This window comes from Felis catus, chromosome C1 (genome assembly GCF_018350175.1).
Source record: "Felis catus isolate Fca126 chromosome C1, F.catus_Fca126_mat1.0, whole genome shotgun sequence".
Taxonomy (NCBI): Eukaryota; Metazoa; Chordata; class Mammalia; order Carnivora; family Felidae; genus Felis; species Felis catus.
In genome coordinates, this window is record NC_058375.1 from 152701251 (window position 1) to 152718083 (window position 16833).

Genomic DNA, 16833 nt, shown 5'->3' on the forward strand with positions numbered 1-16833 from the left:
AGAGTCACGTACCTGTAAGTGATGAAGGTAAGCCTGTCTTCGATTCCATGTCCAGGGGCCTTATATCTATACTATTCTGGCTCTAGTTGGCATTTCAAACTGTTCCTAAACTTAAGCCTAATTTTTATAATTATATATTTAGCTCTCTTCTTCCCTCGGCATTGAGACAGAAGAGCCCCTTTACTCACTGTGAGTTTTCCTCAAGAATTCTCTTCTAAAACCTCACTTTGGCAAGTACCTCAGTGAAGGTCAGATCCACTAGGGAGTCTTCTGTTAACATTGCCCCCCCAAGTAGAGACAAGCAAGCAAAGAAGAAAATAAATATGACAGGGAGAATAAGGGAGGAGTAATCATTCAGAAAAGATATGCCCTAAGATGACAGTATTTTCTGCTTAAACTCTCCTCCTTTTATTTCCCAACCCAGTCTACCATCCCTTTAGCGGGCATATTGTAAATTGAAAGAGAGAGGTATTGAGAGTTTGATTTCTTCATACATCACACACACAGGGATATTATTTGAGGTTTTTAAAATAATTTATTTTAACCGAAGAGTATGCCTACTGCGCTCCTCTTTCGGGTACGTAGATAAATGCAACAGGGTGAATAGCTTTCTAGGATCATGAAGGCAAGAAAACAGTTAAACAATGTTAACGATTTATAAGGCTAATCTACATTACATTTGATGTAATCACTGTGCTGTTTTCCTCATTAGGTAGTTATTACTAGACCATCTATCCCTTTCCAACAAATTCTCCTTCCTTCCTCAACCTCCACCACCAATACCTCAACTTTTATCTGCAGCTTAGTTATGTGTTTGGTGGAGGTAGGACTTCGACAGCAGTATGATCTTTTTGAGGAATAGGTCAGTCTCCTACTGTGTTGGAATCTGCAACCTTCTTGGGGTTGCCTGGCCCAGATATTTTTTGCTAGACCAAGAACTGAGCGTGGTCATTATTTTCAGACTTCAGAGAAACATTCACAAGCAGGTCTGATCTATCTAAAGCAACATTAAAAGCTCCTGAATACCATTCCTATTAACCAGTGTATTTCTAATAATTTCTCTTCACTGAAAATAGCACCATGCACAAATAGAGGAATAGAAGCATTTGTCAAGCTGTGCTAGTTAATAGTAACTCTAATATAAAGATTACAGAATGTTCAGGGAAAATTAACCAAATGATTAAACACAATCCTATGTTTAATTAACACAAAAATGTTTTGCATATTAACTCATTCTATTGTCTAAAACAGCATTTATCATACAAAATAGAATAATAAAAGTTGACTTATACAATATTCTTTATCACAATGGTGTTTTCTACTATTTATCTAATGTTCTATTACAAGATAAACAGGGGCATATTAAAAATTTTAAGAGCTTATTTGAGCAAATATCAATTTGAATCAGCATCCAATCTAGCAGATAGAAGGGAGCTCCGAGGAGCTGTATAAAATGAAAGAATTTTATAGGCAGAGTGGAGCAGGAACAAGGAAGTTATATTAAGCAAAAAAACCAGGTTGGTTACGCCAAGGTTACTTTCCTTTAATGGATGCTAGTGTTCTATCAGGCCGATTACCTAACTAGAGCTGATTAGGCCATTCCTGATTGAGTCGTTTAAGATCCATTTCTAGGAGAACCAAAACTGTAATTGTCTCGGTTTAGCAATGTAAAGCTTAGCATGAGTGACACCAAGTTGGGCCCGTTGTCTTGTTTTTAATAGCACACAGGACCTTTGTAAGGGAGGTAAACTTTATTATCCCATTTTATAAATGATGATAATAGACAAAGTAGTTAAGTAATGTTCCTGGAGTCATATCCCAATCACTGGTACTGCTGAAATTAGAGCAGAGAATTTTTGCTTTCTGGTTAGGTTCTTAAGGTTCTTTGTTACCTTGAAATTATTTCACCATCAGAAATGTTTTCTGTTGCCCAAGGCATAGTTTACTGAATATCTCCTATGAGCTAGGGACTTTTATACATATTGTCTCATTAAATCCTCATAAACCACCTTGTTAAAAAATGATTATAGGTGAGTCCACTAAAGTCCAGAGATGTTTGGTAATTTGCCAGGCTTGAACATGACTGAATCAAGATTCTAGGCCCAAGTTCAAGAATCTTTCAACTACCTTGCCTCAATTTCTTCTATTACAAGTCTAAAAGAAAAAAGAAATATTTCTGCAAACAATCACATATAGTAATAACCCACACAGGATAACGTATGGAGCCTCTGGTTGGCTCAGTCAGTAGAGCACGGTCATCTGCCCAGCTTAGAACAACTGATTTCAAAGCAGGGATCAAAATTTAGCAAATACATATTGATCTCTTACTATATCAGGAATTATGCTAAAGTTTTGGCCACATGAAGTACTTTCTAGAGTAATTTTACATAAAAATAAAGATATGAGCAAGAAAAAGAAACCAGTAAGGAAACAAACACATTTGCAGGTAGAGTAGGAAAGGAGAACCAAACGAGTTGGGCAAGGAAAGCTGTGTTGTGTGTTTTACGATCAGTCTCCACTAAGATAAGTCATAGCCAACGAAAACTTGTTAATTTTCATTAAGGCAGACTAAGATTTATTTTGTGAAGTGACTGTTTTATCTCTAATTTAGAAAGGCATTGAGCCAAACAACTCCACAGGCAGCAGAACCCGTCCCCTTGGAAAATGCCTGGTAGTTCCCTTTGCGTTCCCAAATTGGTACTCCCAGCCCCAGACAGGAAGTCCCGCCCTCCACCGGAAAAGATGGAGGCTGGTCTCAGAAGCTAGAGCTGGTAAGTTAAGGCCATTAAAATGGGCTTAATTGTGGTTAGGGCCTCTTGAAACGTTTATCAGCGTTATTTTTCACGTCCGATTAAGGTAACTCCTTCACCACCCAGAAGGTACCTTTAGAGCCACTTTGTAAGTTTAGAGGAAGGCAAATGGCTGCCTACTTCCCAGGTGGCATGGCGCGTTGGTGAGCGTGGGTCCTGGAGAGTGGCAGGACAGGGCTTGAAAGCAGAGGGCCAGGAGGTGGGTGAAATACCTCGTTAACTTGCCTTTGAGGCAGCACGCTACGGAAGGCGTTTGTTTTCTATGATACTGAAGCAATAGGCCCAGAGTTGAGCTGACTAGTAATGACTTAGCTGAAGTAGTCCCAGAGTAAACATACCAGATTTGCTGAAAAAGAAAGATTCTGAAACATTTACCTTTTCTACCTTCTTCAGTCAAGCATTTCCTGAGGATGACCCAGAGGTCTGTTTATTTTTCCAAAGAACAAAACACTGGCAGCGGGGTGGGAGGGGTGTTAAATTTTTTTTTTGCTTAGGAAAAATCTTTGGATGTTGAATACTTCCTATTTATTTATTTGTTTATGTATGTATGTATGTAAATGACGGTTTCAGAAAGACTTAAGCTCAACTCACTCAGTAACACACCTTGTTTGCCTTACCGTTGTAATTACTGCTCAAGAGAGAGACTAAGTTGCTTACTTCTAGCTCTTAGGCTGCTCGGGGGTGGCTGTTGTTAGAGTTCCCTTGAGATAATGATTCTTCTGGGTCAGTCTGAAGAAACCGTCTGCAACAATGGCAATCCCCAGGGTGACACTCTTGAGGGGGCCTAGATTCAGCTGTCAGTCACCTTCAGCCCAGAGCCATCAAATCCATTTACACAAAAGCTGGTTATCACAAACCTTTTGAAAAGCTAAGTAAAGAGGAGATTTACCCATCCTTGAATCTTCATTCTTTTTTCTTTGATTCCCTCATTTCTCTTATCTTTCCTTTTTTTCCCTAACCACCTCTGGGAACTTCTGGGATTTTTTTTTCCCTTCTTTTGTTCCACCCTAGAGCTTACACTATTGTTATCTTAAAGCTTGAGCATAAGCTTGAATATAGCTCTCAAGATATACAGAAATAAATACCTGGTACTCTTGTATGAAAACTTTTAATTCTAATAAGTATTTTTGTCTCCAAAATGGTAGGATTTTCTGGGGGTTGGGAAGGGCTTGTTTCATGCTATAATGTTGAGAAACTGAAATTCTGTGCAGTATTTTAAGTATTTCTTTAAGCATACATTTGCCTATGTGTATACATTCATATATCCTTTCCTATGGTATACATACCTGTTTATTTTTTTTTTTAATTTTTACACTCATGAGACTATAACATGAAAACCTGAATCAGTTTGCAGCAGAAATGACCCTCCACAACTTCTACAAATGTGAAAAAATTATTTTGTTATCTACATATCACTGAATTTCAAATATAGCCATTCTTCATCTGAATTTTGTAACTTTGTAATTATAAGGAACCGATCTCCTTTCCTTGGGAAAAAGAGAAATTTTGGTCTTGCTCTCGAAATTCTGATCTTCTCTACGTACATAATGGCATCATTATAAAACATCTAATTTAACGAAGTGGAAGACAGTTTTAATTAGTGAAATTGTAAATAAAATATTAGATTAAGATAGAAGTATTTTGTTTATGTGCATATGGTTGCTAGAATTAGACTAACAAAGTATCGCCTAGATAATGCCTTGAGGGAGTATTTGTGACTATAATTAGTTTGTCAGTTATAAGAAATTTTAGTGTCATAGCCACAGATAGAGGCAGCAGATATCTTAAGCATGGTTGAGATAGCAGTCCTGATGAGAAGAGCAGGTCAAGAAACATCTACCTTACGGCAAAAAAAAAAAAAAAAAAAAGATAGTTGGCAGGCTGCCGCAGGCCATGCCACTAAAGCCAGTACCAATACTAATGATTCCAGTTGCATATGATATAGCCCAAGTTAGTTCAGACCCCCACCTGGTCCCTGATTCCCTTCTGGTGACTACCAAAAGAACGCCCAATATTCCATTTTGTTCATTCAACGTTATTTCTTGAGCATTGACTGCTATTTGCCAGAATGTAATGGTAAAACCTTCTTAAGTAACTTACACGTAAAGGACCAGCACCACGTAGATTTTTGAGTGTGCTCAAAAATAGATTGTCGTCAAGTAAACATGATGAAATCTTATTTCATAATCTTAAAATTAATTTGCCCATTCAGACTATGAGTGTCCCAGAAATGTTGTTCGCATTTGAGGGTATAAAAATCAACAAAATAAAGCACTCACTTAGTATAGGCCACTGTCGTCTCTTCAGCAACTTAGACCTGCACAGTTTGGTTTTTGCCTGTCTCCTGGGTCTCTTTTCTAGACACTTCATTTCCTTCACACCATATTCCAAACATGTGAGTTTTTTTGGTTTCTGTTACTTGCTTTCAGTTGTTGGAACATGTCATGTCTTATTCATCTCAGGTCCTTTGGGATGATTGTGGTCCAAGTTTATAAAATTTTATTGTATGGTTCACCCCTGTACTTTGAGGAAAGTAGAGGTAAATTATTAGCTTTTATAGTTGGATATTAGCTCTAGTGGGAGATTTAGATCATTTAATCCACTGGACTCTGATAACAGTGCATTAAACGCAGGAAACAAACTCTTCATACTATTACTCATCTGTTTGAAACTCTTATTAGTTGACTTATTGTTCCTATGCCACTTGCACCATTGCCACATTGTGCGTCTCAATACATATTATACAGTGTATTCATTTCCTGAGGTTGCCCTTCAGCAGTTGAGTGGCTAAAACAACAGAAATTTGTTCTCTCACAGTTCTGGGGGCTAGAAACCTGAAACCAAAGCATCCGTGATGATCCACTGAGGCTCTGGGAGAAGATTCATCCCATGCCTCTCACGTACCTTACTGCGGCTGCCTACAGTCCTTGGCATTCCTCGGTTTATAGCCACACCACTCTAATCTCTGTTTCTGTCGTTTTGCCTCTTTCTCTTCTGTCTTGTGTCTCTCTTCTGTGAGTCTTCTTTAAGGACGTTTGTCATTGGGTTTAGGGCCTACCGAAATCAGGATAATCTCCTTTTCTCAAGATCCTTAACTTAATTACAGCTATAAACAGCCTTTTTCTGAATAAGGTAACATTTACAATTTCTAGGAATTTTATGTAGACGTATCTCTTGGGGGACCACTGTTCAGCCCATTATATATGGGAATTTGTCAGTTTTACATGTAACATTATTTACATGTTTTCATTCCAAAATCAAAGCACTCAGGATGCCTTTAACACAGCCTAAGTGACTAATGTATATATCCAGCATTTAACTTGAAAGCTACATTTAATCTGTCAAATTTCATGGTTAGGAATTCGTATAAAATTTTGATGACCTGGTTCTAGGATTTTAAGAGTTTTACTGAGGAAAATATTTGGGTACAGGAAATCACGTGTCCTTTGTCCTTTTCTCTGTAATGTGTGTTAATTTTCATTTCATTTCTAAGAGAAAGAGGCTGAGGTAATGACTATCAAAATCAACCATATGTTACAATCATTTGTTTGAAGTGCATTGACAAGGAATTAATTAATGCTTTAATAGAAAACCACATTAAAGTGGCGCCTGGGTAGCCCAGTCGGTCGAGTGGTTGAGCTTCCAGCTTTTTGTTTAGACTCAGGTCAGGGTCTCACCTTTTGTGAGTTCGAGCCCCGTATCAGGCTCTGTGCTGGCAGTGTGGAGCCTGCTTGGGAATCTCTCTCTCCCTCTCTCTGTGCCCCTCTCCTGTGCACGTGCATCTCTCTCAAAACAAATAAACATTTAAAAAGGAGAGAAATACATTAGAGAAACATGCAAATTTCAGTTAACAATAATTGGGGAAATGTAACAAATATTGCATCCAGAATGGTCTTTTATATATATACTTTTTAAAATTTTTTTTATATTTAGTAGTAGCCTTACTTACAAAAGATTAGAAAGGCAAATATGTTCTTGATTGTATACACATACAATAGTTGTTGGTAGAAATAGACCCTGGTATTTGTTAGCTGAAATACTGACAGATTACAACTGAACTGATTGGTTCTAGGGATGCTTACAGTTTTCCTCTTTTCTTTATTCTTTCTTTCTTTCTTTCTTTCTTTCTTTCTTTCTTTCTTTCTTTTTTGTGGGGATTATGTTTAGCCAAAATTATTTTCTTAAGCAAGTATAGTAGGTAGCTGAGAATTAGAGTAACAAGAATAAGGTTAGGGAAGGAAACAGTGGTTTAGAGAATGGCATTTCAAGAAAGGAAAATGACATTGGAAACAAAAACATAATGGAATTCAAAATAACTATATTATATGTGAAAAATGTGTGTAAAAGTACTGAAAGATAGTACCTAAATGGAAAAAAATACAATCTAATGCATTGTTTTATTAGATTGGAAATTAAAAGACAATTCCTATTTCTAACTCAACTTTGTAGGAAGTTATAGTCTTCTCAACATTACACATTTATCAAAGCCCTGACAATCCACAGCTTACCTAAACCTTTTCATTGATTACTTAGGAGCTATATGACCTAGTCAGAGAGGGTTTCTGTCTCAAGTTTTCATTCTTAACATAGGAAGAATACCTATCAACTGTGCTTTTCCTGTTGATAATGAAAAAAAAAGTAGTGATTCATTTTTCCATTTGGCAGCAACCAGGCACTTAGGGAGGCATATTAACTATATCACAGCAGTAGCAATTTACCAAATCAGACTTAAGTTGCCTAGAATAGTTTCTCTTTCCCTGATTTCCAACTGTCCAATATTTGAGCTGTTAATTTACTAGGAAGGAACGATCAAATCACAGCAGAACTGTATACGGGCATTCTGGGAAATAGGCTGAGCTGAGAAAGATTTTCTGTTTAACAAGAATTGCCCATTATAGATTATTCTTAAAAGGAAAAATAGGTGATAGAGAAAGTTGAACCTGATGATATCAGAAAAGGAAAATAGAAGACTATGTATAAGAGAGAGAGAGAGAGAGAGAGAGAGAGAGAGAGAGAGAACTTGAGAATCCTTGGTGCCAGCAAGAGTGAGGGAAAACACAGGGATATGTTGAAATCTCTTTTGCAGCCTCAGCTATATTGTATCAATCTATTCTTTATAACCATTTCCAACTATCTCTTTTTCTCACACACCAGCAACAGGATTTACTCCATGTTATTTCCAGAAGGAACACCTCAAGAAACACTTTCAGAAACAGTTTCTCAATTCCAGGATACTGATACTTTTACCAGCCAGAAGAGAATTTCTGAAAATCATTTCAAAGACCAAAGTTGCTGAAAATAGCAAGAGCCCTTAAAATATATATACAAATATATATGTATATACAGTGTACACACATTAACATGGATGAAGAAAATTGATAAAATAAATCGTAGGGGCCAAGAAACATCAGCGTTTTACCATTTACCTTTGAACACACCTGAATTTTGTCTAAAAAACTTGATCCTCTTTCAGCTATTTTTGGAACAGTCAAGCTGTATTGAGATTCTTTTGTAGATGGGAAAGTTTTACTTGGAAAGCTAGGATGAAAGTTCTCTTTTACAAAAAGTCACTTTATTTGCCCACTGAAGTCCACTCCCCCCTAGGTTTGCATTTACTTTTTAAGGTATTTGTTCCTAGATTCTTTAAAATCTGGGGGGGGGGGGGGGGGATAAGCTCCTTGTAGAATGTGGCTTACATGAGTTCATTTGAGTGAAAGGATGGTCCTTTTTCCATTTTCAAATAATCTAATATGTCACAAGTGAGGGAGTCTGCTTTTTCATCCACTGTCTCAGTGTATATAAGTGAATGTTTATGTAGGTGTGTGTCTTTAATGTTTTTATTCCCTTATTTCCAAGGAGAGATGTGTACATTGTAGAGATTGATCCTCAAGATCATCATTATAGACCTTAAGCATGAAAAAATTCTGAAAACTCTGTTGGTTAAAATTGAAAATAAGACTCAGGTCTGAGATCTTAACCATTGAAAACCTTGAAATCTCATAAATTAAGCATCATGGAGCCTGGTCCCATCTTTCATAACAGCTCTCCAGAGAAAACCTAAAAGCTAGGGCACTCTAAGATGAGCCGTGGATGATTCAGTAGGTGGCACAATTTTCACTGAGTCAGTACTGAACTGATGCCCCAGCATGGTATGAGGGGGCACTGCTCTGCTGGAGGTGTCGTCTAATGGATGAGGGTAAAACCAAGGTCTTGACCACCAGCAGTTATTAAAAATCCCATGGCACTTTTCAAAAGAGTAAAGATGATGTTAAACCCTGTGTCCTGGCTAATTTCCAAATTGGGCAATTATATTCTGCCTACTTAAAATTTCTCTGTAATTTTAGTTGGATAATATATTCCTCATCTTCTGCCCTATGCTTTTGCTATTTCCAGCTTAGAGGTGGATGCATTTCTGTGGTGAGGGAAGTGATGCTTCTTTGAAAAATGTCTTACAAGGTCTGAGATCAGGAGATGAAAGGGACAACATCCATCTATCAGAACAGGTGCCATATTAGTTTGTTTCTCCTGTGATTAGGCTGACTATAAGAAAATTACCAAATAAGTGTCTTTAAAAATAGCCTCGTCAGGTAGTCAGAGGTGCTATGCTTGCAAAGGTTTCGAAGATGGATATTTTAATTTTATTAAGTTGTGACTAAGAAATGAGGCTTCTCTTGAAGTGAATATATTATGTAAATACTAACAATTTAAGCATGAAATTATAGACATTTAATAGAAATAATTAAATTTCCCAACATTTGCCTAGCAAAGCCTATCACATTCGCTGGAAAACATTAGTCGCGATACCATTTTCACTTATGATATATTAGAATTTTCTCCAAATCAATCATTGCTAAGAGAGAGAAGGTCACTATCAGGGAAAAAGTGGAAAGCATTTCTTAAAAACTAATAATAAAATAATTGTTGGTTAGCATGGTCTGGATTTGGGGAAAACCTACAGAAAACATTCCTAAGGGAAAGGCTAATGGTGAGACTGTGGAAGGCTAGACCCATGCTTCGTGTTTCCAGCTTCACTCAATACTTTGGGATCAACACGTAGAAAAAAATGTCCAGTGCCATAGATCATAACATTTGCATTTATCTTGGCTATTTAAATGCTTAACTAGAAAATGATAAAAACCATCAACAACTCAGTTTTCTCAAGTACCAAGTATTTATCTGCAAAAACAAAAGATCAATCTAATCTTCTCTTAGAGAGTCTTACTGTGACTTTCATATATTACCTTTTTTTTGTACAGAATCTTTCCAAGTAGGCTTAAAATGGTGTAACGGCAAAGGTTTCTATTTCTAACAATTAATTAATTTAGCTGTATTACAGACTTTTCTAACTTCAAGTCATTCTGCTTTACAGATGTATTAAAAACTTATCTTGTGCTTATTAATAATAGAGTTAATACAAGAGAACGCTTTGCAGCAAAAGAAAAATCCAGCAGCATGCAGAGATAGTACTAAATACTATGGTAAATAAACATAGTAATTCTGTGTGTAAATGCTATAGCTACTGAATAAAGAAACCACTTGAAAAGGAAATAACCATCTTTAGAATTTGGACTTGCCTCTAGCAGAAAACATTGTAATGTTTTTCCCCTAGCTTCTCTGACAACTACAACAGACTGTACTAACAGAAGAGTTCACTTTGTAATAGAAAAAGTAGTCACTCTGATCACTTTGTCTTTTTAGTATGCAGCCCAGAGGATTCAGAAAAAGATTACATTTACCATAATTAACATATATGTAAATGGAGATCATGGCTATGAATGATAAATTTTCATAGCAATTTAAACCTTGTACAAATTAATCAACCATACAGACACTTGATTAATGAAAGGCAGTGTCACTTTAAAATGCAACATGTTAATATATATTACTGTTATCACAGATCAAAGAATCTTTAAATGTAAACCAATTAGAACAAAGCTCAATCTACATTTTTTAACAAATTTAATTCCCATGTAATTATGATGGCAATTTGGAAAAAAAAATGTTATCCTGTTTCATATTTATTTACTAATTTTAGTGAAAAGTCATGCAAATGAATTTTGGATGTCCCATCATAGTGATTGGATTCCCAAAATATAGGATTACAGTATCATTGAAGGATAAGATGAATGTACTAAAGCAATTACAAATTGGATACAAGATATTTATACACATGTCATGTTCAATTTAGAAGTTTTCTTCTAGTTTCCCCGTTTTTGGTCTCACTGAAAGAGTTACACTAAACAGATTAAGTGCTAAATGACTGATATTCAGTCAATACAGTGTTTGAGATGAGATTTAACATGCCGCTTAACTAAGAGCTATTTTTCTTGGTCTTTGAGGAATAAAAAGGTAAAAACTCTATTGTAAATTTACTTTATTAAGAATGACTTTTATTATCATAGTGAAAATGAATGCCTAATTTACAGAAAAAAATCTTTTTTTTTTTTTTAATTTTTTTTTTCAACGTTTATTTATTTTTGGGACAGAGAGAGACAGCATGACCAGGGGAGGGGCAGAGAGAGAGGGAGACACAGAATGGGAAACAGGCTCCAGGCTCTGAGCCATCAGCCCAGAGCCCGACGCGGGGCTCGAACTCCCGGACCGCGAGATCGTGACCTGGCTGAAGTCGGACGCTTAACCGACTGCGCCCGCCACCCAGGCGCCCCCAGAAAAAAATCTTTAAAAAAAATTTTTTTTTTTTTTAGCGTTTATTTATTTTTGAGACAGAGAGAGACAAAGCATGAACGGGGGAGGGTCAGAGAGAGGGAGACACAGAATCTGAAACAGGCTCCAGGCTCCGAGCTGTCAGCACAGAGCCCGACGCGGGGCTCGAACTCACGGACCGCGAGATCATGACCTGGGCTGAAGTCGGCCGCCTAACCGACTGAGCCACCAGGCGCCCCGAAAAAAATCTTTTTAAAAGAAATATAAAATGTATAGTTAATACATAAGTGTTCACAATGTAAGACCTGGGATATAAAGTGTTTCTATAATTCTGTTTTTTGCAAGAAGAAGTTAGGCACAAAAACAAACACTCTACTTTGCGAAGTCAACGTAGATCTACGCGGATCTATTTTACAAGGGTAACCCTATAATGAGTCATTAATTATCATTCTTAACTTGGCAGTCTAAGCTGTTGCCACATTAGACCGCTTAGACCAGTATATCATTGAATACACTGTTGAGAAAGAATTGGTAAAATAACAAGAAAGACAGCAGTCCGTAACGGACAGAAAGATGAAATAAATGTGACACTGAGTTCTAATAACTCTTGAGCATTTTCCGTGTGCCATATGCCATGTTAAGAACTTGGCACTTTTAAAAGATAATGCATCTATTTGTGACTTAATTATTAAATCATTTAATTCTGATAACACCTCTAAAATAGAATTGTTAGTTTGCAGAGATAGTAAGTAGTCAAACTGGACTTTTGATCTTCGGGCTTCTCGTTTCAAAGTTTGTGTTCTTGGGGCACCCGGGTGGCTCAGTGGGTTAAGCGTCTGACTTCCACTCAGGTCATGATCTCACAGTTCATGGGTTCGAGCCCCATGTCGGGCTCTGTGCTGACAGCTCTGAACCTGGAGCCTGCTTCGGATTCTGTGTCTCCCTCTCTCTCCCTCTGTCCCTTCCCTGCTTGTTCTCTCTCTCTCAGTCTCAAAGATAAATAAACATTGAAAAATTTTGTTTAAAAATTCAGAGTTTGTGTTCATAAGTACTATGTCACATTCACTCCCCTTGACTATATACCATTATTTATCATCATCATTATATTTAGCCGCTTGAGCAATCTCACTAAAGCTATAATGCTTCTGATACTAGTACAGGGCAATACTTTGGGAATCACTGCTAACATGCTACACATTCCACAGTTTAAAGAGCACCATAGTATCATAAGCGAGGTCCAACCCAGCGTATTGGAACCATAATAACACCTGCCTTTAAACCATCTCTCCTGGAGTAGATATGTCAGCAAAAGAGATGCATAGATAGATAAAATATTAGCAAGCATATCTAGTCATTAAATGAGCATTTAATACTTGGCGGGGATCTGTACAAAGTATTAGAGCTAGCATAGTAAATAAGACTCCCGTCCCCAAGGAGTATATCGTGTAGTGAGGCGGGCATTAATGTAAACTGCCAATTACACTACATTGTGGTAAGTACTACTTGAAGAGTAAATTATGATGCCGTGGGAGAACACGAGAGTGCCCTCAAGGACAATAAACAAACAACAAACAAGCAAACTCTAAATGTAAGCAGTCTCGTACAGTGTGGTATATCTGTGAATTTTAGGAAAGCCTCTGCTTCAGTGTAACAGTTATGAAAGGAGTGGCTTTAAGAAAATAACCCCAGGCAAGCCAGGAATTGCAGGGATCCTAGACCCTACCCAGTTGCAGACTACGCAGTCTTTCAATGAATATTAAAGAAAGGAATGCTGATCATTATATGAGTGAAAATAAAAGAAAATGATCGTAGTTGAACCCGTCTTATTTCTCTCTCGCATTCATCAATTGAAGATTGAAGGAGTCCCGTGCTGCTATAGCCACTCTGTGAAGTCATAATGGATGCAGGCTCCTTTCCTCCAGCACAATACTTCACCACTCCTCGAATGTGGTCCTCGTTCTCAGGGTCCAAGGTGGCTGTTAGAATCTAGCTTTCCCATCCATCTTCCAGGCAAGAAGATGAAAGAATAAAGGGAAAAAAGGCTCAACCCTCTCTTGTTTTTAAGGAGAGTCTCCTGATGTATCACTGCGCACTTTCCCTCACCGCTTACTGGCCAGAACTAAATCAGATGGCTATAAAGTCAGCGGCAAATGAGGCTGAGAAATGTAGTCATTTAGATGGGTGACCAATGTACTCACCTAAAACATGAGCTTCTGTTAAGAAAGACTAATGGAAAAGTAGATATTAGGAAGCAACTGGTAGTCTCTGTCACAGTCATGAATTAGTTTTCTTAGCTCACAGAGGTGGTAATCACTATTAGTAGAGAAAAATAATATTTTATTTTTTCTGCCTTGGCCTTCCCGGTGATTCTCATTCCTTTTGAGCAGAATGAACTCTTTGCCACACCATCTGTCTTGAAGGTAGGGCCTGTCCACTGCTTTATGAGTGCAAGATCTAATCGGTAGACGTACGGTATCTTTTCATTATAAATTAAGAGTCTTGTATATGTGTGGAAAAGAACATCCTTAAGATTAAAAAAAAAAAACACAATATTTTCTTTTCGTGACTCTTGAATGACAGCTTACTGAAATTATAATAGTACAGCTGTGAAGGATTTGATCATTAAATGCTTTTGCCATTCCATTCATAGGTCCTGTTCATTCTACAAATACATGCTAAGTGGCTACTGTGTGCCGGGCTCTGATCTGAGTGCTGAGGACACAGTTGAGGTGTGTCACAGAGCTTACCTTCTAATGAGAGAGGAAAGACAATAAACAGGTAAATATATAGAGACATTATAATTCCATATATTTTTAGATACTGTTATGTGAAATGGTGTCCTACCAAAATTCACGACCATAGCCCCGATACCTCCCAGTCTGTTCGTATTTAGAGACACAGCCTTTAAAGAGGTGATTAAGTCCACATGAGACCGTTTGGGTGGGACCTAATGCAACCTGACTCGGTCCCTTATGAAAAGAGGAGATTAGGACATACAGACATAACCCTGCGTGCAGAGGGGAACTACTGTAAGAGGCGGCGAGGGGGTGACCACCTACAAGCCAGGGGGAGAGACCTCAGAGGAAACCAATCCTGCAGGAACCTTGATGTAGGAGTTGCAGTCTCTAGAACGGTGAGAAAATAAATTTCTATTGCTTAAGCCACTGAGTCTGTTATATTTCGGTATGGCAGCCCTGGCGAACCGACATAGGTATGAAAATGAAAATAAAATAGTAATGGGGAGACTGCTTAGATTGGTGGTCAAAGAAAGCATCCTTTAAGCTGAAATACGAATGATACAAAGGAGTCAGCCATGTAAATGTCTGGGGATGCATGTTCCTAGAAGAAGAGACAGCTAATGGAAGACTCTTTTTTTTTTTTTTTTTTTTTTTTTTGTACAAGAAATAAGCTACAAGTCAATCAAGCAAGTGATCATTTTCGTCATCAAAAAATTGTTTACTCAGTGTCTATCTGTTGATGGTGCTGTGGAAAGCATTATAGAGACAAATGTAAAAGGATACTGCAGGCCATTAATAATGCCATAATTATTATTTTACTGTGAATTATGCTGTCAATAGGCCTGCCATCGACCATCCAGTATCCAAATGACTTTACAGCTTCAGTTACAAATTTAAGGAATGTGCTAGCCATTAGCCAAACCCTCATTTTGTTCTCCAACCAGTAATGCACCAATCTCACACAAATACTTTTTGACTACAGAAAGGAGCTCTTTTGGGTCTGATAGAAACATAAAATTAGAGCACGGTTCTCATTCAGGCTGTCTTCTTGAATGAGCTTTTTACTGAGTAGTCATTTGATACTTGATAATGTAAGATATTAAATGGCTTCATCTTTTCTCAAAACTGCAAGTGAAAAATGATTATCATTGTTCTTGTGTTCTTTTTTTGCCACATATTATCAACTTGAATTTTATGTCATGATTTTTGAAGTCTATTTGTTATGTAAAATCATCTCTCTCAGTTCTTACTACCATTTTTTGTTACTATTGCTTCCACTCAAATCCTGAAAGTCTTTACAATACAAGACAATGCTTTATTGGAATTGGCAAGCGTCTTATTTTATGGTGACAGACTTGAGCAAAAGAAAGCAAGCTGCAATTTAGTCCGTAATACTGTAAACAAACATTTTATGTAGAAAGGAATAAGAGCAGTCACAATGAAATGCATTTGTTAACAGGAGAAACAAGTTGCAAGAACCAAATGCGGAGTACCTGAATATGCCCAACTAGTAACTAAACTCCTGATGGGTAAAAACAGACCTATTTGAGATGACTTGGCCACAGCTATTTGATAGTTAAGAGCAATTTTGTGTATATAACATATAAGCTAGAAAATCCTATATATATTATATATATTTAACATTTTCATTGTAGTACATGTTTTTATATGTTTTTCCTCATTTTCCTTTTGTGTGAAAGGGAACATTTCTAACTTATACTTAACGTTAAAAAAAAAAGAAAAAAAACCTAGCATAACAACTCTAAGCAGCATTGGCTCAATTTAAATCCCATTTGGTGGTCCCAGTATAGTTTTTATATCACACAAAAAAAGCCATCGTAATTTGCATCCCATCAACTATTCCCTTAACTCTAAAGAGCTATCATGCTACTCCTAGAGTGGGTCTCTAGGGTTGAAGTCTGTTCTATCACTCCTACGCTAGATCTATTTGGTAGTAAAATCAGGGTTACTAGCCTGGTGCCCCTTACCTGGGGAAAAAAAAAAAAAAAAAAAACCAAAAAACTCTGTATTAACCCTGTCTTCACTCTTAGAACACTGATAATAAAATTTGTCCTTTTACTCTTTGCTTTTTCTAATTCCTGGCATTCCAGAACTTGTTAGACTTGCCTTCCCAGCTTTCTTGGCAATGCTGGAGCTGGCCTGCTGTTCTGGTATTCTAAATCTCCTGCAACGTGTCTGCTTTGTGCAGTTCCTTTCTTTCTCGTGGTGGGGGTCTGTTTTGCTAATATTTTTCAAATTACCAACAGGTAGCACTCAACACATTCCTACAAATTTCATCGCTCTCCATCTGTTATTTCTATCTTCTCTTTTCCTCTTTCTTTACCCACCCACCTATTTTGCCTGTACATGGACTCTTGGACTCTTAATAACCTCTCTGTTTTGTTTTGTTTTGTTTTGTTTTTGTTTTTGTTTTTAATTCTGTTCTAAGGAGTTTCCATACCTATAACTTGAATCAGAGTAGCTTTATTAACCTAACCAGAATTACACTGGAAAGCATAACCTTTGCAAAATATCAACTATATCAGTGATTTAGAGAAGTTTTATGGGATCAAGACTGAGTTATTTAATAATATTGAGCAGCTGGTAGCCATTACTTTTAG

General features: G+C 37.2%; 1 long non-coding RNA gene across 1 annotated transcript in view; it reads left to right on the forward strand.

Annotated features, from left to right (window-relative positions):
* The first annotated feature begins 2722 nt into the window (after window positions 1–2722).
* Window positions 2723–16833, forward strand: part of LOC111561860 — a 44364-nt gene continuing 30253 nt past the window's right edge. The window contains exons 1-2 of the long non-coding RNA XR_002744820.2: window positions 2723–2771; window positions 14125–14252. This is a non-coding gene — a long non-coding RNA (uncharacterized LOC111561860). The remainder of the gene's footprint in view (window positions 2772–14124; window positions 14253–16833) is intronic.